This window comes from Cricetulus griseus, chromosome 2 (assembly GCF_003668045.3).
Source record: "Cricetulus griseus strain 17A/GY chromosome 2, alternate assembly CriGri-PICRH-1.0, whole genome shotgun sequence".
Taxonomy (NCBI): domain Eukaryota; kingdom Metazoa; phylum Chordata; class Mammalia; order Rodentia; family Cricetidae; genus Cricetulus; species Cricetulus griseus.
In genome coordinates this window covers 144,004,711-144,026,782 of record NC_048595.1, presented here as the reverse complement: position 1 = coordinate 144,026,782, position 22,072 = coordinate 144,004,711, and the positions used below count along the sequence as shown (strand labels likewise).

Genomic DNA, 22,072 nt, shown 5'->3' with positions numbered 1-22,072 from the left:
TGGCTGTAACTCTTTGTGGCGGTCCATCAGATACATGTCCATGCATTTGTTCCATTCGTTTGGGAAGCAGAGATGAACAGCCTGCCTTCAAGATTTTCACTTGTTACAGTTTTTTTTTTTCCATTCCAGTTTATTATGTTGTGTGTTTTTCTGGTTTCCTATAAGCCTTCCCAAATAGTGATAGCTGCTAAACTGAATCAAGATTGTAAAACGTAACCATGGCCCACAAAATAAAACCTAAAAAAATAATCAAATTGGGCTTTTGAAGACTCAGCTGCCACTTGTTATTACAAATGCATACGTAGTCGATGAGCCCATGTGGACAGGAGCTGCCTTGAGTGCACAAGCCTAAGTGCTAATACATGGACCTTCCGTGTAGAAAATCCAGTTTACATTCTGGGGCCTCTGAGCACCTGAACAGGCTTAGCTACGTTACTATGAGTCAAAAATTCCATTTTCTCCCTGGGATAGTAAAGAAAAAACAGTAATCCTATAGTTGTTATCAAGAGTCCAGAGGAACCTAAACAAAGAGTCAAAAATCTTTCAAAGGTCTTGGGCTAGTCTGATCAGAAACAACCTAAATCCTTTTATGTCTTAGAACCCCTGAACACACCCCCAAAATGATTTTTGAAAAGGTCAGCAAGTTGCATTAGTATGCATATGCAACTTAACTAGTTAACTAATTATAACACTATGCAAATGGAATTTAATATATGTGCAATTTATGCTTTAGTATCCATATTCAAGTTAACAAATTTCTGAGCAAGTATGTTTGTTAAAGGCAAAAAGTGGAGGCTTTTGAAGCAGGATGAAATTCCATGTGGCACAGTAAAATTTTCCTCTAACTATACATTTCATTCTAGTCCACAATTTTGGTTTTGTTCAACAACAGCAATAACAAAAACATCAACCAACCAACCAACCAACAAACAAAAAACCTCTTGTATTCAAAACCATCCCACACAAACAAAAAACAAGGTCCATTTTCTCTTAGAAATCAATCCCACCCAAGAGTTGCACATTAAAACATAAGCATTTCAATATAGCTTGCAATACAAGTATATAGTTGGTTTAGCTGATTTTTTCTTAGCCAGAAAATTCTTAGAAACAATTTAAAAATAATTGTTTTTACTTTAAAAGTGAGAAAACTAAATTCAGAGAAATCCACTCACTGGCTGTGCTGTTGGAGAGATGTCCAAGTATTAAAAGAACTGGTGGGATTTACTTGGAGAAGAACATTCAATACTATGAAACCAAATGTCTACTACAAATATTAGAGAAGAAGGAAGATAGGGATGATGCTGGAGCAGAAAGAGCACTGCCTAGTTCCACTTTCCCATCCTCCCTGGGTCTCTTGAACCCCTTGCTACCCTCTGCAGAATTTCAGATGCACCATCACTTATACCCATCTCTTGAATGACATGTTTAAGTTGGTATTCAACATCTATTCCATGAGCCCACTGAACAATGACTTTATGATAAGAATAGTCACAGTAGAACTGGACATTTGGAGCACAGGGAACTGTGGATGGAAAACAGGCAAAGCAAAGAAAATGGGGCAAGGGAGGTAGATTGGGAGGAGATCAAGGAAAGGTAGGAGGATCAGGTGAACAGCCAAGGACATTTTGTGAAGGAAGTTTCTCACTTGGATGTCTTAGGACAGGAAAACAAACCTGTGCACCATTACTGGAGAATAGCAAGTAGGTAGGGCACAGAAAACCAAAGACTGACAATTATTATTTGTGTGTTTGTGCACACACTTGAGGCTGTCTGTCTTCATGTGCATACAGGTACATGGGGACCAGAGACCAACTTTGGGTCTCTTCTTCCATCACTCTCCTGCTCTACCTTACTTTTTGAGACAAAGTCTCTCATTGTACTTGCTCTTTATTGAATTTGCTGTTTACTGTTTCAGCTAGACTGGGCAGTCAGCAAGCCCCAGGGACATGGCTGTCTCTGTCCCTTCCCACCAACACTGGGGTTACAGTGAGGGTTACAGGAGAGACCGCCAAGTCTTAATTTTTATCTGGGTGCCAGGGATCTGAACTCAGGTCCTCAGGATTGCATGCTAAGCCTATTTATCCAATGAGATTATCACTCTAGTTCTACTTACTTTTGTGCATGGTACAAAGAGCTGTGCCTAAGAGTTTACTAATGGGCAAACATGGACTAACCCACACCATATGTAGAGTGGAAAATGACAGATACCAGCATATTCGGCCAAAGAAACATGCATCTATAGTAAAGCTTAGGACTGCTTGATATTGGACCTGCCCTAAAAGGAAGAGAATTTCTTTCTACTGAGCCTTTCTGTCAGGAAAAATGGAACAAATCATTTGATCTGATTTTTTTTTTAATTTCTTTTAAGATTAAAAAGAAACAAATTAGGTGGTTTAACCTAAATGTAGCTCCAGCAGCAACCAAGGGGTCTAACTGAATTCATGGAAATCACAGCCTCCCATGGTACCACAGAAGTGGGGGTGTCCCAAGACAGTTCCCAGGCTCCCCTTAGACTACCTTATGCCCCATTTCTACTTAGAAATGTGCCTTTCTATTTAGAACAGGTTCTCCTCCATGTGACTGTCCAAATCTTCCTCTGGCTCAAGATCTGACTCTTGTGTTCTTTTCCCTTCAGACCTTCTCCATGTTCTCAACACCCTACCTCCAACACATCCCTTTGTCCATTTAAACTTTAGCACTTAAAACATTCTGATAGCATTCTACCCTGGCCCATACTCTTCCTCTAGCATCACAGAGATTCACAACATTCCACAACTGGCATGACTGGAGTTCACTTGAAGCCCTTGAACATTCAGCAGTGTTTACTCATGGAAGCATCAGAGACGGTAAGGAACAGGGCAGGGATTTGGGCTTCTATGAACTGGTGTAATACACAACAAAGGGATCCCCCTACTGACATCTACTTCCTATTTTTAAATCATAATGTTCTGTCTTTTATTCTTCGTGCTTTGAGGTAGACTTGTATTGTTTACTTTTTTATAATTTTTATTTTAAAGCTATCTTTCCTCATTTTACATAACAATCCTAGTTCCCACTTCTTTCCCTCCTGTGGCTCCCTTCCACTTTCCTCCACCTTACCCCCCATCCACTTCTCAGAAAGGGTAAGGTTTCCCATGGGGAGTCAACGAAGTCTGACACGTAACTTTGAGGAAGGAACAAGGCCCTCCCCCCTGAATCTAGGCTGAGCAAGGTATCTCTCCAAAGAGAATGGGCTCCAAAAAGCCAGTTCAAGCACTAGGGATAAATCCTGTCTACCTCCTGATCTTTAAATGAAAATTTCTGCTGTCATTTTGTGAACTGCAAGCTTATCCAGTTATATGTTGACCAGGTTTAGTTACCAGTTACAAAACCTAAGTGCATACATTTCGGAAAAAAAAGATGTTTTAATAAACTGCTTAAAATATAGAAAGGTAGAATAAGGAGAATTTTTTCACATTTAAAGTTTATTTCTTCTGAGCAGGTTGAGTAGCAATCTATGAGGCAGGAACACAGACGTGCAGATGTGTAAGTGGGCGAAGCCTGATCCAGTCTTGCTAAGCCAGGACAAAGACACAGGTGTGTTTCCTTCAAAGCTGTTTAAACACCCATAAGCAGATGGCTTGCAGTGGCAATTCTGACTGGCCCAAGTTTTAAAAAAGAAACCTGCATCATGAAAGTATGTCTCTATAACCACAGTTTGCACACACCCTAGAGCAGCCTTCAGGAACTTCCAAACAGAGGTGTGGCCACATATATGGCAGGCTAAGGCTTTTGTTCATTCTTGCCTGCAATGGATTAAGAAAAAATAATTTACGCAGGCAGGATTTGTGTGGGAATATCCTCAGTTTTCCTTCTGAAAGACCTATAAGTGCTGATAAAGTCCCACTGGCCCTGAAGTTGAATCCACATCTAACTGAACACCACTGAAGCCTTATATAAAGCCTTGTATAATGCCTCAGAGACATCGCCATATTCAAAGACATGCCCAACACTAGGGCAAACTTGACCTAAAATATCTTGATATGTCCATGATTCGAGGAAGAGCTCATACAGAATAACCAAACTCTAACAAGATCACACAATCAACCCAGGGAGCCATCCCCTAGCTCTGTGAGGTTCCATCAACCACTACCTCATGGTACAGAGGAAGGGGACAAAAGCTCTGGGAATTATTACTTGAGGTCACTCTGCTCATGGTGATAGTGCCAGCAACTGAAGTTGTTCTGGCTCCTTAGTTTTCTCTTCCCCATTACTACCTATTACAGAAAGATATTAAAATAACCCCCTAAATCTCTGTGAATAGAATGTATTTTTTCATATTGAAGATATGTCACTTTTTTCAACGTCTTGGTGACAAAGTTCAAGCTTGCATCTTCCCTTATTCCAGCATTCATAAATAACCTAGAGTTGACTCTCTTCCAAGATCAGAGGGACAAAAAGGGGCAAGGACTTTATCAGAGGTGAGACTGTGGAGCGGTGCCAGAATGAGAGACATTTCTGAAAGAACCAAGACAGTTTGGATCCTATTGTTTGAAGATCTTGGTGACCAGCAGATGCTCCCTCTGAAGCCCTTGGAAGAGGTGCCATGTACTACAACCCAGTTACCAGGAACAGCTGGAGATTCTGAGCCTCATCTCAGGCTGGAAGTTGATGGAACCACTGGAACCCACAGAATGATTAAGCTAGCAGGGGAAGACCAAGAATGAACCTCCAAGTCCAGGGCCTGGGGACCTCTTTGAAGATCAAGTTTCCAAGCTTTTGCTATCAGCTCCTGCATGCTATGTTCCTATCTCTGGCTACTAGGCAGATAACACACTTACCCTGTTCTCTTCCCAGCCTCAGATGCAAAGGAGCCATGTGAACATATCCAGGTGGTTGGAGAGGAGCCAAGATTAAGTTGGCCACAGGGATTGAAAGATGGCCAAGAGCAGGTCTGGATGGACCTGCCTGATTCCCAAATGATGAAGCCAAAGTGAACACCAGACAAACATTTTGCCTTAAATTCCCTTCTCCCAGAATTGCCCTTCCACAGAAGAGATCTCTCTGATGATCCTATATTGGCCTGACATCCATGTAGCTCTGTTTCATGCTGCATCTCTATATGTTTATATAACCGTTGCGGCCACCTGACAGCACATTTTTCTTTTGTGGTTTTATTAAGGCACCTGCTCTGTTCTTCCTTTCCATGAAGGGGCACTTGGGAAATGCTGGCTGAAGTGATTATAAAATCCACCCCAGTGCAAACATTTAGTGTCTACTCTCTGCTTTAAGTTTATTGGCTCTTTTGACCTATGCAGTACTCCATTAAGCATTCTCCTCCCAATCTGCAGACAAAGCACTGTGAAACATGCAAAGGTTAAGCCATGCCCCAGGCTCGGTCTCACAGCATTGGCAGTACCAGGATTTGAGCTCACTGCCAGATTGGAGTATGTGTTCCTAATTGGGAATTCCACATAGAAGTGAATGACAACAAATGGCACCTTTAGTTTCTCAGGAAAAACTATCTTCTAAACTCTGCCAATAAGGGTTCCTTTGCTTGGACAACTCTTCTGGCCCTTTCTGCTTCTGGAAAAGCTTCTTTCCTCAAGACCCTACTTTGGAAAGTCTCGCAGGCTCCTCTAGATGGCTAGGAACCATGTGCTGAGCTCCTAGATATACCTACGGCCTTTTGTTCCAACACAGTCCTCATTATTACAGACCAGCCACTAACTTTTCTCCTCAAGCCCTGTCTCTGGGAGCAAGGCCTTTCTTTTCATGACACTTAGCCTGGACACATTCAACAACTGTTTGATTAAAACTTTAGTGAGCAACGGTGACTGCTGCTCACTGTAAGGACATTCTGTATACTTAATATCATAGAATTCTCCTGACTTCCCCAAGGTATGGATCAGCTTGTTCTATATCTTACGAGGTATGGCAGTTTGAAAATAACTGGCCCCCATAAGCTCATAGGGAGTGTCATTATCAGGTGGTGGCTTTGTTGGAGTAGGTTTTGTTGCTGGAGATTCTTTCCAGCCTGGTCCCACAGCTGCCTTGCCCCAAATGAACACACAAAGAGTTACATTATTAAACTGTTGGCTCATGGCTAGGGCTTCTTATTGGGTAGCTCTGTTTTAATTATTAACCCATTTCTATAAATCTATGTATTTCTATGTGGTCTTACTGGAGTAGGGTCTGGACCTGTTACTCCTTCCTCCACTATATAGTGTCTTTCTGCGGTCTCTCTCTGCAGGTTCCGGGGTCTACCTTTCCCAGAATTCATGTCTCCTAGTCCTGCCTATCTTCCTGCCTCTATAGGCCAAACAGTGTTTCATTCTTCAACCAATAAGAGAAACATATACAGAAGGACATCTACCATCAAGATTTGGCTTTGTTGGAGGAAGTGTGTCATTGTGGGGGCAGGTTTTGAGGTCTCTTTTGCTCAAGTTTGCTCAGTGTGACTGTCAATCTGTTTCCTGTTGCCTGGAAGATGCAGACCTCTCAGCTACCTCTCCAACACCATGTCTGCCCGCACACCATCATGTTCCCAGGGAGGTGTCATGTTCCCCACCATGATGATATGGGACAGAACCTCTGAAACTGTAAGTGAGCGTCCCTCAATTCAATGTTTCCAATGTTGCTGTGGCTGTGGGATTTCTTCACAACAACAGAAACCCTAACTAAGACACATAGCTTCAAACAGTGAATGGATATTTCTCACATTAGCTCAGTGTAGTAGAATCACTGTGACACACTGTCCCCAGACTTGGGACAAGGCCAGCACTCCAGGAGAGGTCTGGATGCTCTGACGTAGTCTGGCTGCAGGTGAGCCTCTGGGCTCTTGTTCCTGAGACCTGTGAAGGGACTGGGTACAGTTCCGGGGTCAGAGCTCTCCCATCTATTCATCTCATGTCATTCAAGGGTCACATGTGCTGAGTGTCCAAGGAAATCTGAGTCACTGGCCACTTAAGGACCCAGGGATGAATAGTTTCTTCCTTTAAACTGACCACCTTTTCTGCAGCAATCTCAATAAGGAGATTAAAAAATGAATAATTAAAAATTGTGGAATACACGTATTGCTGGACTGATGCCCTATGAACTGTCGGCAGCTCATTAAGTCTTAGCGCCATGCTGAGTATTCTAACCCTCTAGAGAATAGTCTCTTGGAGAGGTAAAATCAGTCAAAACCAAGTATTTAAAGGGCCCCAAATGTCCTGCCATTTGTGTTAGGGTTCATGGAAGATACAAAAAAGACTCTTCTGGCTTATAGTATGTACTAACAAATACAAAGTAAGCTCCTGAAGAAGTGATGATCTATCAGGATAGTATGGTTATCTCTTTCTTTTCCAGCACTGTAGAAGTCAATCTGTCAGTCTGCAGGCAGCCCTTACCCGAAAAGGACCCTGGCTTACTTCAGTGTCTTACTAGGAGGGAACTTTCAGAACCTCTATCTGGTTTGATGGCACATTACCATGGAACTTATTAACTCGAACTTCTAAAAGCTACCCAGAATTTACATGAACAGAATTTCACATGAAAACAATGGTTGGAAAGAAAAGAAAAAGTACTGGAAATGTTCAGGGAAAGTCCAGATCTTTACAGCCCAGATATTTTAAATATCTACAGTTCTTTTTATCTGTTTGGAATAAGGTTTGCAGGTACAGCAATTCTCAAGCACAAAGTTTCACTTATTCTAGACAATAACTCCCTCACTCTTAGAACTTTACCCAACTATAATTTCCAAATGAAAATTGTGTGTCTTTAAAGGTATTTTTTTATCATTTTTTAATTTGAATTAGAAACAAGATTGAATTACATGACAATCCCAGTTCCCTTCTCCCTCCCTTCCTCCCCTCCCACCCCCTCCAACTAAAAACCTACCTATCACATATCCTTTCTTCTAATCTACACCTGACTCAAACTTTCTGCTCCCTCATGACTTCTGCATCTTTCCTCTTCTTCCTAAAGGTATGTTCTTATCCATGCAAATGTGGAATAATTTAGCCAAATTAATATATCTAAGAAACTCCTTAACCTCCATGGATTAAAAACAAGCTTCTATATAGGCTTGGATAATTCAAAATTCTCATATAGATCAAATATGTAAGGTGTGACTCAATGCAATCTATGATGTTGGAAGAGTAACTCATACCTGGGGAGTTTGATAAAACAGTAATATTTTGACTCATTTGTACGTTTAATGAACTTTTCAAAATACCATTGTTAGACTAGAGAATATCTTCCAATTATTATCTTCCTGACAAAAAACAATTAGGATGCCTGAAGGAGAACTCTGCCCTCTCCTAGCACTTGCCTGCTCCCATGAAGAGGTCAGTCTGCTCAAGCAGGGACCTGCTAGTACCAGGGAACTGTAGGAAGGTATCTGCCAGGTTGGCTCTCAGAGCCTGCAGGGTTCTCTGTCTTCAGCCAGGGAGGGAGGCCAAAGAAAGGACTCTCAAAGGGCTAGAGAAGGGATGGTGATATGGACTCCTGAGAAATGCCCAGCTCCCAAACTGAACCCAAGTGTTCTGTGCAGAACTCCTAACTCATTGTTCATCCCAACCTCTGCATTCAGTCATCACACATCAGGACATCCTTTAGAGGTTCAATCTTGGGCTGCAGGGCTGGGAGTCTGCATGAGCCAGTCAACACTTTCTTCATTTAACTGTTAGTCAATTATCTGTATGTAAGCATGTCCCTACTCTCTGAAGAAAGGCCTTTTGCATGGGAATCACAGTGTGAATTTTATTCCTTCCTGTAGATTCTTAGTCAAAAGACCAGGCAGCATGAAGAAGAGTCAAGCTTAGGGAGCCACTGTACTTGTGGCTTACAGGAAAAGGAAATGCTAATTTGATTACTTTTTAGGCGGAATTATGTAAGTTACATTTACTACCACAAATTGTTTGACACTGACCTCAGTATACACTGATTTCTCATTTCACTACATCCGCCTCAGAAATTTCTTTTCTGCATACCCCTCCACATACTTTTCAAACAAATGTTTATCATGTATGACAATATATATCTTTGATTTTCATATTTTCATTTCTATAGGAAACTCTTCAATGCTCAGGCCCCATAGTTCCATTGCCTCAGGACTGTCCCGTCATGTTCCACTGTGAATGTCCACCATGCACTATGAAGTAAGTTTGCATCCTACCAAAGTGCCATGTGCTCCTGGGCACTCACACCCATAGAATTTGAACTTGTCTGCAGCCAGCTCTATCTGACTTTCCCCTTTTGAGTTCCAGGGCTCTAGTTCTTTTTGCCTGAACTGATTCCTGTCTTCTGATGCTTCCTTCAGTCTAGTTTGTGCACAGCAGCTTTCTCTGGAGACACTGCTTTGCTCACATTACTAGATTCTTTGGAGCCTGTATGATGCATGGTGCCTAACCAATGCCTTTATGGCCTTCGCACCTGGCAGGCATCCTGGATGCATCCAACCTCCTCTCTCATTATCACTCATCTGTGGTCTACACCGTGGCAAAACAAACACAGAGCATGGGATTGTATGTGCTGCAGGGGATGCAGAATGAAGAAGGCTTTGGGGCATTCTTTGGTAGTTTTTGTTTTTTAAACATTGATTTGTGTGTGTGTGGGCACGCATGTGGAGGTCAGAGAATAATTTGTGGGAATTGGTTTTTCCTTCTACCACATGGGCTCCGGGGACTGAAGGCAGGTCATCTGGCTTTGGTAGCAAGCATCTTTATCTTAAACTGATAGGCCATCTTGCTAGCTCCCTGGAAGTGCACTTTTGTATGCACATTGCGACCAAGACCTTTCAAGTGAGGATGAAGCTCAAGCCTAAATATTACAGGAAGGTGGTATCCAGTGTTTCTAGCCCAGTCCCGCATTTGAAATCAAAACATTCTTTGCTACACACCAAGAACCTCGATTTTCCTAAGTTTCGGAAGTAGCACCCCTATTCTCCAAATACTTAGGGACTTACTGGTAGAATGAGGGCAGGAGGAAGGCATGTGCTTAGGGAAAATCCTGGTTTCCAGCTGCTATTGGCAGTGAGAGCCACTCAGAAGCACTAAGAGAAAAGTAAGAAGCCAGGAACCTGTGAAATAAGGCCCAGAGTGATTCTACAACTAAGGTACACAGGTACGCTCACCACTTTTGAATGTGTCCCTTCTCCTTAGGCTATGAGCCATCAGGTGCAGTATTGCTTCCCTCCCTGGCAGTACCTCCATCATCTCTGATAATTCATGCCTCAACCTCCCTCTAAAATGTTGCTTCCTGATCAACTTCTTTTATTCTCTGAGACTGGGTCTCAATAACATAGCCCAGGCTGGCTTATGATCCTCCTTCTGCCTTCTGAGTGCTGAGATCACAAGGCCTGTACCATTGACTCTATCCTGACCAAATTCTCTATGACATCATGCCTAACCAATTCTATCTGGAAATTTCCCAGTATTCACACCACTTTACTGGTCATTTCTTTGGGATTAGAATCCACCTATGCTGCTTGTCTTCATCTTCCTTTTGTCGGTTTATCCCATTTCCCTTGAAACAAATATATGATATGCAGTGAAGGCTCAGTGGCAAACACAGTAGCTCCAATTTAAATAAAACTTTTAGACATTAAAGCTTACTAACTGAACTTTAAGACCCCCAAATCATACAGCATAGAAGATGCTGAAGCAACAAACAAAACACAAACAAAAAAACACCTAAACAAACTAATTCCCAAGCATGATTTTCTTATTTTTGTTTTTACTTGTGGGTTTAAATATTAGTGATTCTCCCTTTACTTGATAATCAGATCTTAATAACTCTAACAACAGGTTGGAAGTTACTGTTCACTCCTGCAGAGTAAGGAGGAAACTTTTACTGGATAAGAATACAGTGCAGTAGCAGATCACTTGTCTATCATGTTTGTGCCCGAGATTTAATCCTTAGCACTCCAACAAAAAAAAAAAAAAGTTTTTATTTTCAAGTTCATATTATAATGTGAAAAAAACTAGGCTATGTAGCCGAGTAAAAAGGAGCTACTGGACCGGACTTAGAAGCAAGTCAATCTCCTCACCTTTAGTTCCTGTGATAACAAACGTTTTCACATTTATGCAAACTGACTTGGGACTTTTGTAGGATGAAGCAGAACAGTAATAACCACATGCTGGATGAACTGTTTTTAGTTCATCCGTGTTAACTCTAAGCTTGTGGTGGGGGGTCATGCTCATACTTCCCTCCTGTCCTTGAGGTATAATATAGATGTGGAACATGTAAGTATTCAATAATAATTTTTGAGTTGAACAATGACCAGTATTGGAACCAGGCTTCTGGTACTTCAAAAAACAGGTTTTAGTTTTGATATCTCTAATGATAATCCTGTTCCTAAGAGTTTATACAATATAGGATGCTGTTCCCTGGCTCAGAATGTCATATGTAGGCTATCCTTCCACAGGCTAACCCACAATGCTGAATATACTCCTTCTACAAGTCAGGAGTCATCTTTGTATCAATGGGAGGAGGCACTTACCCACTGCACCAAGAGGTGGCTATCCAGGAGCTGGAGGCCCACCCTGATGCCACACAGCCATGAAATTCTCCAGTCTATCCTGAAGGCCAAGGCTTTGGGGCCCCACCTTTGGAGCAGGCTTTTCTGGCTATCCATAGCCACTTGCAGAATCTTATGGTGGTGATTCAGCCTTGAATTAAGTACCAGGTGGCTTTCCTGGAGTAACAGATACTTTCTCAGTACCCTGCAGGCAAGCTCCTTACCCTAGAGAGCCTGCTACAATGATTCAAGGCACCTAAGAGACAATCCAACCAGCCTACAAATTTGATGAAATGAGAGATGCAGAAACTTTCCTTTCAATGATGGGGATCAGGACAGATGAGCAAACAATTGTAGATGTTGTGTTCAACTTCCAATGACCAGAGACAGCTTGTAAGACCACGTAAGGCAAGAATTTAATTAAAGATCTCAAGTCAGAGTTGAGTGTAAATATGGAGGAATCAATCCTTGCCCTGCTCATGCCTTCTACATATTATGGTGCCCGAAGTTTGCAGAAAGCAATGCAGGGAGCAGGAAGTCAGGAACACATACTCAGAGATTTTGTGCACAAGAACAAATCAAGAAATTTGAGACACTGTTAGATGTTATCAATTAGAATTTGGATGAGACCTTGGGAAGGCCAGAAACCTCAGAACACTTTGAATGTCCCTTCATGTGCATGTGCCAGGAAAAACAGTGCTGAATATCACAGCGCAAACTACCAGATGGCTCAGGAGGACACTCCTCACCTCTACCAGGTGAGGGAAGCTACAGAAAGATGTGTCCTGCTTCAACATGGTTCTCAGCACAAGAAGCTTCCCTCAACTGAAAGCTCCCATGGAGGCCTATTCCAAGATGGCTAATGGAGATTTCTTAAGCGGTGTGAGCCAAGAGTTTCATGGACATGTTGAAAGTGGTTTAAAGACAATCTTGTGGCATGCTGTAAACTGCCCTGCCTTCTTTGCCGAGTGACTGACTATTACTCTATGAAAGGCAATGGCATACATGACTCCATCCTGGTTCCGACTATAGTTACCAGAAGCCAGGTTGACCTTATTCAGATAAACAGATGTTCACACAGATGTATCAGAAGACCCTGAGCACAACAGCTGCAAGTGACATGAGTGGAAACTACAGTCAGCTGCTTCTGGCCATTGTTGGCTAGTGAGAGGGACTTTTTTCTTTAATGAATGGAGCTATATTCAGAGCTTATTCTTCCAAGCAACGAGTCCTGCATGCAGCAATGCCAAACATCACGTCTAACCAGAGTAGCTTTTCACTAAGGACTGTGTATGGGTAACGTGCTTGGTTTGCACATGATACTTTCTTAAATTTAACGTAATCCCCTCCCCCATCCAATCAGTGTAAAAGCTGTATCAATGATGTCATATTTTGCAATATTTGTCAAGCTTCATTCACACTGCTATTATTTTAATCAGGATTTGAAGTTGAATAAAAATCTCAGTAATCCCTAAAAAAGAAAAAAGTTTAAACAATACAGTCCTTTTCCTTTCACTCTACCAGATTTGACTGAGGACAAATCTGGATTTGGAAAGAAGAATGCCGTATTGCTTTACTCTGTCTATTGAGAAATCTCTCTAAGAAATGTTGTGGAATATTATTTTAAGGTATACTACATTTGTTTATACTATGGAACATTTGTTTTAATGATGCAAAGATGTATTGCATTCTTTTATGTTGCATTTGTTTAACTCTGTGAAGCTGTGATTCTTTGTCTGTCTAAAACATCTGATGGTCTAATAAAGAACTGAACAGCCAATAGCTAGGCAGGAGAGAGGATAGGCACCCCACCTATTGTCTCTGGCAGGCAGAGAGAATAAATAGGAGGAGAAATCTGGGAAGAAGGAGGAGCAAGTAAAACAAGCAGAGGAGGTGAGAGGGGCCAGCCAGCCAGCCAGCCAGCCACGGAGTAAGAGTAAAAGTAAGTTATACAGAAGTAATAAAAGGAAAGGCTAAGAGGCAAAAGGTAGATAGAATAATTTAAGAAAAGTTAGCCAGAAACAAGCTAAGGCTAGGCATTTGTAAGAAAGAATAAGACTCCATGTCTGACTTATTTGGGAATTCGGTAGCAGACCCCACTAAACAGTAAAAGTGCCAAAAGAGTATTAAACAACAACAACAACAACAACAACATTATGGTGCCCTACTTGTGGCTAGTGTAAAAGAAAATCCAACTATATTATAGCATACCAACGTGGGCCTGTATTTCCATGTAGGGCATGAGAAAGAATAAAAGAGAGAAAGAAAGAAGGAAAATAAGAAAGGAAGGAAGGAAGGAATAAAGAAGACATGGCTCCTTTAGAAATGTTGCTATTCAGCTGGCAGTACTAAATAGAAAAGTTAAGGTAAGTAAAAAACCACTGTGGCAGTGCTGGTACTGGCTTCCTACAGCTAGGAAGGCTGAATGCATTTCCCGGTCACGAAACTTTGAACAGAACCGGAGCTTTAGCTTAGCTCTCACAAACCTAGAAGTGGGCAGAGGCAGCTAGAGCCATGCAGGTGTAGCTTAGCAGTTTAAAGTTTGGTCCTGCAGTCAAAAAAAGACAGGCAGTAAAAGAGGTCCAGATGGAAAAACCTTGTAAACAGGTTCCAGTGTGTTTTACAATGGGTGTAGGCTTAAGAAAGAAAAGAAAATGGGTATAGAAAATCATAGAAAGAGATTAAAATTAATAAAATCCTTAAAGACATAGTAAAAGGAAAAAAAGCCATAAGAGTAAAGAAAACAACCAAAAACATTTTGGCATTCCAACGTGGGGTTAGAGTAAAGAAAATCCAACTACAAGAGAATGTTTATCAAAATTTCCATAGATACATATATCATGAAGTAAAAGTGTGTGTGTGTGTGTGTGTGTGTGTGTGTGTGTGAGAGAGAGAGAGAGAGAGAGAGAGAGAGAGAGAGAGAGAGAGAGAGAGAGAGAGAGAGAGGAGGACATAAGGCAAAAAGAGGGTTATGAGGATGGGAGACAAAAACCAATCTCTCTGTCTCGCTCTCTCTCATACACACACACACACACACACACACACACACACACACACACACACACACACCATGACAGTATTATGAGGGAAGCAAGATGGGACAAGGCTAGTGATTAAGATAGTCAAGGTCCAATGCCATGTATAAAAACAAAACAAAACAAAAACATTTTGTACTCTAAAAAAAAAAACAAAATATAAGTATAAACACAAAATACTATTTTTAAAAGAAAGAAAAAACAAATCTCTTCCACAGATAAGGCTCTACTTGACTGTCTCCATCTCTCTTCTGTCAGTGAGACCACAGGCTGATGGCTCTGTTTAAATCCCATCACAAACTTCCCACAGTCTGCAACCTTCCAAATCACATCTTTTAACATAACCCAACCTCTACTTCCCACACTTCAGCATGCCATGAGATACCCTAGGAGAAAACGTGGTAATTTATACAATGGAGTATTACTCAGTGGGGGAAAAAAAATGGAATCTTGAAATTCGCAGGCAAATGGATGGAACTGAAAGAAACCATCCTGAGTGAGGTAACCCAGTCACAGCATGGTATGTACTCACTCATATATGGATATTAGATATAGAGCAAAGGAATACCAGCCTACAATCCACACCTCCAGAGAAGCAAGGAAACAAAGAGGACCTTAAGAGAGACATACATGGTGCCCTGGAGAAGGGGAAAGGGTCAAGAGTTCCTGAGCAAATTGGGTGCACAGGGAGGTGGATGGTAGGAAATAGAGAAGGGGTTGAAGAGGAGTGGGGAGGAGGACATGAGGGATCAGGAAGACTGAGTCAGGGGAAGAATAGAGGAGGGCAAGAAAAGAGATACCTTAATAGAAGGTGGCGATCATGATTAATTACTAATATGCAGCCCGTAATGGTCAGGATATCTTTAATAGGTAAATGCCAACCGACAGGAAGACAGAACATGCCAAAGCAGTAGGGAAAAAGAGAGCTAACATGTTCATTCCCCATGGAGAGATACTCTCTCAGCCTCAGCCCTCCCCCAAATGATGTGGCAGACTTCGGTGATCCCTCATGGAAGGCCTCTCCCTCTCTGGGAAGTCAATGAGGGGTGAGATGGGAGGGTCCGTGGGGAGGGAGGGTCGGTGTGATTGATACATAAATAAGACTGTTTCTAAAATAAAATAAAAAGAAATACTCTAGGGAGCATGAAAAAGTGCAAATTTCTGACTATGCCTCATCTCAAGAAATGCTCATTGTGTAGAAGAGGAGAAACTCTCAACATCTCCCTGTGACAGGCTGCAGGGAGGAGAAGCAATGTCTCCTGGAGGCAACGCCATCCTGTGGAAACTGTACTATTCAACTGCTTGCATGAACTTACACTGCAGTACACTTTCTGTCCATTGCATCTGTTTGCATCTCCCTTCTGTCTCCAGCATCTTTGCCACCATTTGCTTCTTGCCTCAGCTCCCTTCATTCTTCAGAGCTCAGTCTCATTCACCTTCAGCGGTCCTCTTTCGCATTTTCAGCATTTTCCCCCTCCCTAGAATTTACCATGGTATACTAATTTCTGCTTACATTGGCCTGCAAGATTTGGGTCTATTCCACAAATATTATCCGTTTAAGAAAACAGTAGCAAGATGTAATATATGAGTAAATACCAAGAACTAAGTTCCTAGGAGAGAGAGAGCAAAAAGTCCTATCTATCTATGTTGAAGAGTCTACAATGCCGATATGTGATTATTACAGCCTCCTGGCTGTAGACTCTAGGAACATTGTAGATCCAGAATCAAGTTATCTTAGACTATCATTAGTCCCCTTATTAACCACCTCTGTGTCTGTCATAACATCTCTACAACTGTCCAGGAAATTCTGAAAAGTTCTTAGCAGGCCACTAGCTTTCATTAACCCAGAAGCTAAGAGTGTTACCAGACAGCACCTGAAGCCTAAGGCAGTTTTGGTGCCACTTTCTTATCTGTAGTTTCTAATAATGTATTTGGTAAATGTTTTGTGACTTAACCCTGGTATTTAGTAGTTCTTCCACAGTGGACCATGCTATCTGAGGCAATCTGAATCTGTGTTCTTGGACTATGGCCACTCATATTCGGCTCAGAATAAATGATCTCTTCTCTTTGAGGTAAGATCTCTGTTTTGCACTGCAATACTAGTGCTCCTGGACAGACCAGCCTTTTTGAACCCAAGGAGTGGACATTGTTTCAAGAAAAGAATACCTCCCCCAGTTTTCAAAAGCCAGAGGATGGGAAACACCTAGCTTCCGATGTCACATTTTTGGGACCTAAGCCTAGATCTATCACACACTTGTTTTGTGATCTTCTAAATCTCCATGTCCTACAGACATGGTTGCTGTGAGGATTAGATGAGATGACAAATGTCAAGGTCATGCCACAGTCCAGGTACTGGGTAACTGCTTAAGACTTCTTGGCTCTTTGTATGGCCAAAGGGTATCAACCAGACTATTATCCTCAGACAAAAGACAAAGATCATGCATTTGTGCATCATGAGCTTAGGGGACATGTTTAGTGTTGTCTCTACTGCTTCATCTGCAAACGGTACCCAAAATTAATTTACAAATCAAACAACCGACTTCAAAATCTATGAATCCAAACACTGCTAAGAGGGTCCCCCCACCTCCCAAAATTCTATCTAATGGATTTCAAAAATAATTTAACTCAGTAAACTTTAAGACAATATTTTTGGGGAAATTTTGTAAGGCTCACAGGAAATCTAGGAAGAGGGGTGTGAGAAGACTCTGGGAGCCAGAGAACCAGAGTGCCTGCTGTCAGCCAATGTACTCTCTTCCAAACATGACATGAAATCCTATTATCAAGATTATAATGATCAGGTTCACTTATCTTATGAGCCATTTTTAGTAATGGGTGTAGTGGCATTAATCCAGCACTCAGGAAGCAGAAGAAGGTGGATCTCTGTGAGATTGAGGCCAATCTGGTTTACATAGTGAGTTCCAGAACAGCCAGAGCTACACGGTGAGACCCTGTCTCAAAACAACAATAGCCCTCAAAACCACAAGAATAAAGAGAGAGAAGGTGGCGGTGGCTAATTCAGATTCTTCACTTAGCTATAACCCCTATGGAATATAACCACAAACATCTAAGGGAGGTTAGGCAATGAAAGATGATCCTATGTGAACATATTGTGGGTAGAGAAAGCTGCCTATATAAAGTACAAGCCAAATGTCTGTGACAAACTTGCTAAAGATGTGGCAGTTACCTATTCAGAGGGTCTTCTTCTATCTTACTGTTCCATGGCACCTGCCAGATACACGATGGTACTCTGCACTGGGTTGGATGTTTGCTTTTATGGACAGACATTTCTTATTCATCCTTGTATTTAAAGGGCTTTGGTGTCATATTTGAACAGAGCTTGCACTATATAAATGTTTGCTCAATGGCATTTCTGTAGCATAATAATTTGCAGGAATGATAGCTTGTTCTAGGATGTTGTCAAGAAAAGAAATAGTTCAACAACATAGTTCTTGCTCCCTGGGCAGGTCTGCTGAGCACAAATCCTAGAAAGCACAGTTTTAAAAATACAAATACCTGCATTACTTGTCACAAGGTAACAGATTTCTAGGCACCTAATGTGAGAATTGTTCTACTTGTTCCTTTTAGAAAGAGGTGTGTCTACTAACACATGTACAGAATTTCTCTTTTTCAGCATGCTCTATAAATAAATATCTTGCTTCCTTCAAGTTGGGATCTGAGCTGTGGCAGTACTGTGTACTAAGTCAAATATCCAAATTCAGTTAGGCCTGATGGTGAATGACTATAATTAGACAACTGAGGTGATCAAGGCAGGTGGAAAGGCCTTTTATTTTTTTAAAGAATGAATGAAAAAGATGAAATCCAATATTCTGAGTAAGCAGTGCTCCATATAGCCAGCCTAACCCAGGAACTCCAGAGCTATGCTTACTCTTCCCATACCTGTTCAACCACTTAACAAAATCCTGGATGGTCCACACATGGGCTTTTCTTGCCATCCCACACTGTCCCGCATAGCTCAATGGTGCGATCTTGTCTTGGGTAGTAGTTAGCAGGTGACCATGTTATCTGCTCCTGGTTCTACTGCCCCTTGCTTATCCTATACTACCAGCACCCAGAGTGAGCTTCATAAAGATGATCATGAAAGTCTTCTGCTGAATATCTATTAACAGTAGTATTATTAACAGTACTACGCTATCTGCAGAATAAAGTTTCAGCTCATTCCCCACATAGCTGCAACCACATTCAGCACTTTACCATACCCCCAGTTAGTGGATTATTATTCTGTGTACCCTCCTCCATGACTCCACATTCTAGAAGTGTCTACTCATCCTGTGATTCTCAGGCTAGATGCCACCTGTAGACACTGCTTCCATCCAGTCTTATACCAGAATAAAGCTCCTCCCACCTGGTACCTTAACGCACAGTGATGAATCAATTATTCCAGAGGTAATACTTTTTAAATTTGCCCCAGCTAGAGTCTACCAGGAAAAGTCTCAGTGTTGATTGTACATTTACTTGAAAACTGATAGGTTCAAAGAATGAGGAAAATGCACATTTCATTAAGAACCAAGTCTTAGAAAATGGACTGGTTAATATGTGTCTTGTGCTGATTAAGCTTGTGTCAACAAAACTAGGACAACCTGAGAAAAGGGAACCTCAACTGAAGTGCTGCATCATTTAAACTGGCCTGTGTGCATGTTTGTGGGGGGACGGGCAATTTCTTGATTAACAATTGATGCAGGAGGGCCCAGGATACTGGGAAGGTGGTCCTGAGCTGTATAAAAACAAGACTGAGCACCCCATGGGGATCAAGACAAGCATTCCTCCACGGTCTTCTGCTTCAGTTCCTGTCTCTAGGTTCCTGCCCTGACTTCACTCAATGAAGGACAAGTGACCTGGGAGTTGTAAGATGAAATAAACCCTTTCCTTCCCAAGTTGGTTTTGGTCAGTCTTTTATCACAACAACAGAAAACAAACTAGGGCATGTCTTTTCTGAGATTCCACATAAAAATGTTACTGTGTACAGTAAGATGTGACAGGCAAGGAAGGGAGAAATGCTACCCTTCAGTGGCATCTGTGTCTCTTTAAGGCAAGTAATGGATTTACCAATTTTCAAGTCATTGTACTTTGTAGGAATGGGGTGAGAAACATGGACCACAAAGATAATATGACTAATGTCCATTGTGTGATGTACCTTCATTCTCACCCTCAGGGCTCAGGCCCTAAATTGCTGGCTTCAGGGGTGAAGAATACATTTCTTGTATGTATTCTGACTAAATGGCTCCTCACATATATCTCAAGCCCCTGATACATGAAAACAAAAGTATGAAATCTTGAAATTACAAAATTGAACTAAGAAACATTTCACACCAATGCAGCAAAACATAAAAAAAAGACTTCCAACAACTGAAACCAAAGTTTGATTATTTGATATCATTAAATTGCAATTCATTTTAACCCTAAGTCAGAAAATTAGCAGACATCAAATGAAAACTATTTACTATTCTCTGACATTGTTTAAAAAGTGTTAGAAAGTGACTGAATATATGCATGATATACATATATATCATATATATTTCAGTTGCCTTTAATAAGTTTCTCTTGGCCCATACAGAATGCCTAAGGAGATTGCCTTCAAAAGAGTACAGCAGTCTGAAGTCAATCTTGACTCCTTACGTGTTAATTAAATTTCTCAGAAAGCAGCTTAGTTTGAATTTAGCATATTATCCAACAAATGTGAAACACCAACTAAAACAGAAGGTCAAAATTCTGAAAAGCTGATTTGATTTTATTCTCAGGAGGCCGTTGTACTAAAGCTGAGTGACTTACATAAATACCTTTGGCATTTGCTGGATCCCGTTCCTAAACACAATGTTCATATTTCATCTATAATAAGAAAAGCATCTCAAAGATTTGCAAGGCACTAGTCTTGCAAGCATCCAGTTTGGTGTCTTGAGTAAAGGGAGACTGGCAGAGTCAGCTTAATCCATAATGGAAAGTTGTGAGTGGGGAGCTCGGGCTGCTGGCAGCTGCTGCTGGGAGGAGCCCACAGCTGTACTCACTTGCACATGGGATTCTGCCACTTGCCCAAAGACAGAGCATCTCTGCCTCAGAGCTGAGGTCAGAGTATATATAGGACAGGGCTGTGAATGCCATCCCGATTCTGAGGGGCTTCCCAGGGAACAGAATAGTCATGGCTTTCGTTATAAATACAGCTGTACTTAAAAGATACTGTTGCTACAATTCTTCACAATTATAGTATCAGGAACATTTTCTATTTCACACTAAATGAGATGAAATTTGTACCAAGCCGACTCCAACTGCTGCAGGTAAAAGTCAGTCAGCATATGACCTCAAGCCTAGCTAATGGCTGCAGACTTCCCTCCCTTTTTCCTCCCGTTTTCCAAGCCACACAAATCATTGCTGGGTTCAATATCACTTCGAATCCCATTCATATCACATAAAGCATCTTCCCTTGTCTTTCTTGTTTAGTCACATTGAGAGCCATGCCTGTATGACTTGGGTTTTAAGAAGGATGTTTGTAATAATCTGAATGTCTGGTTAACAGTGTGGCATTGACTGCAGCATAACATTCATTTTCACTAAATTTGTTTTTTATTACATCTACTTCGTCAAAATGCATGCCTACCTCTCTGTCTGAGTTTCCTAATGAGCACAGATTTGGGAGGTAGAGAAAGAGGTTTTGAAAGAAGGGTCCTTAGAAGATAGCCTGACGGAGGTATGAGAAGGCTCTCTTAACCCTGTGTTCCTGAGTAGTGTGTAATGGCCTGTTAAATAGTAGGTGAGTGATGTAACATCGGGGCTGAGGGACAGAACTGCCACAGTAGTTTCTCTGTGTCCCCAAGTTACGCCTTCCAGCACTCCAGCAGCCAAGCCTCACTCCTGGCTTGGGGGCAGGACAGCACTGTCCCTGGGAGGTCATCTTTCTGGTTCCAGCTGTTCTCTCTGCACACCCACAGACAGGATCCTAGGGACAGCTTCAGGGCCCTGATATGGAGAAGCCATGTTTGTTATTAAATACTCCATAGACAACTAAGAGGGAAGAAGTTAGGGCAGGCCTTGTTTGCTCCCACAGGAATGGGCATTCTTTTTAAAGAGGAGAAATATATCTTCTTAAATTGCTTATTTTTCCCTGCCTCTTAAAAACATAATTGCCTATGACTGTGTGCTGACTCCATACAGGTAAGAGGCCAGAAATGGGGTCCGTCCGTCCGTCCGTCCGTGTGTGTGTGTGTGTGTGTGTGTGTGTGTGTGTGTGTGTCTATTGCTGAGGATCAGACCTGTCGCCTCATGCATGTTACACAACTGCTCTACACTGAGTCGCATCCTCAGTCTCATGGAACAGACTGGTGCTCGTGACTGTGCACACAGGGTCCCGCTTTGTGGAGATACACCATGTGATAATGTGAAGAAAATGACCCATGCTCCGCTCAGGGGGATATGCCTGTGTGTTATCTGTTGAGCAGGACCCTCGGTAAGTTAGTTTCTTAGGCATTAGAAAGAATTCATCTTCATGCAAAAATGACTGTGCTGACCAGGGCTACCAGTTGGCCCACCTAACATTCACTCCACCTAT

The 22,072-nt window shown here is 41.7% G+C and overlaps 1 protein-coding gene and 1 pseudogene across 1 annotated transcript in view; one reads left to right on the top strand and one right to left on the bottom strand.

The window, feature by feature from the left end:
• Positions 1-22,072, bottom strand: part of Jph1 (junctophilin 1) — an 86,275-nt gene that overhangs the window by 51,207 nt on the left and 12,996 nt on the right. The gene's annotated exons all lie outside the window — the stretch shown is intronic.
• LOC103163507 lies at positions 11,447-12,647 on the top strand (annotated as a pseudogene).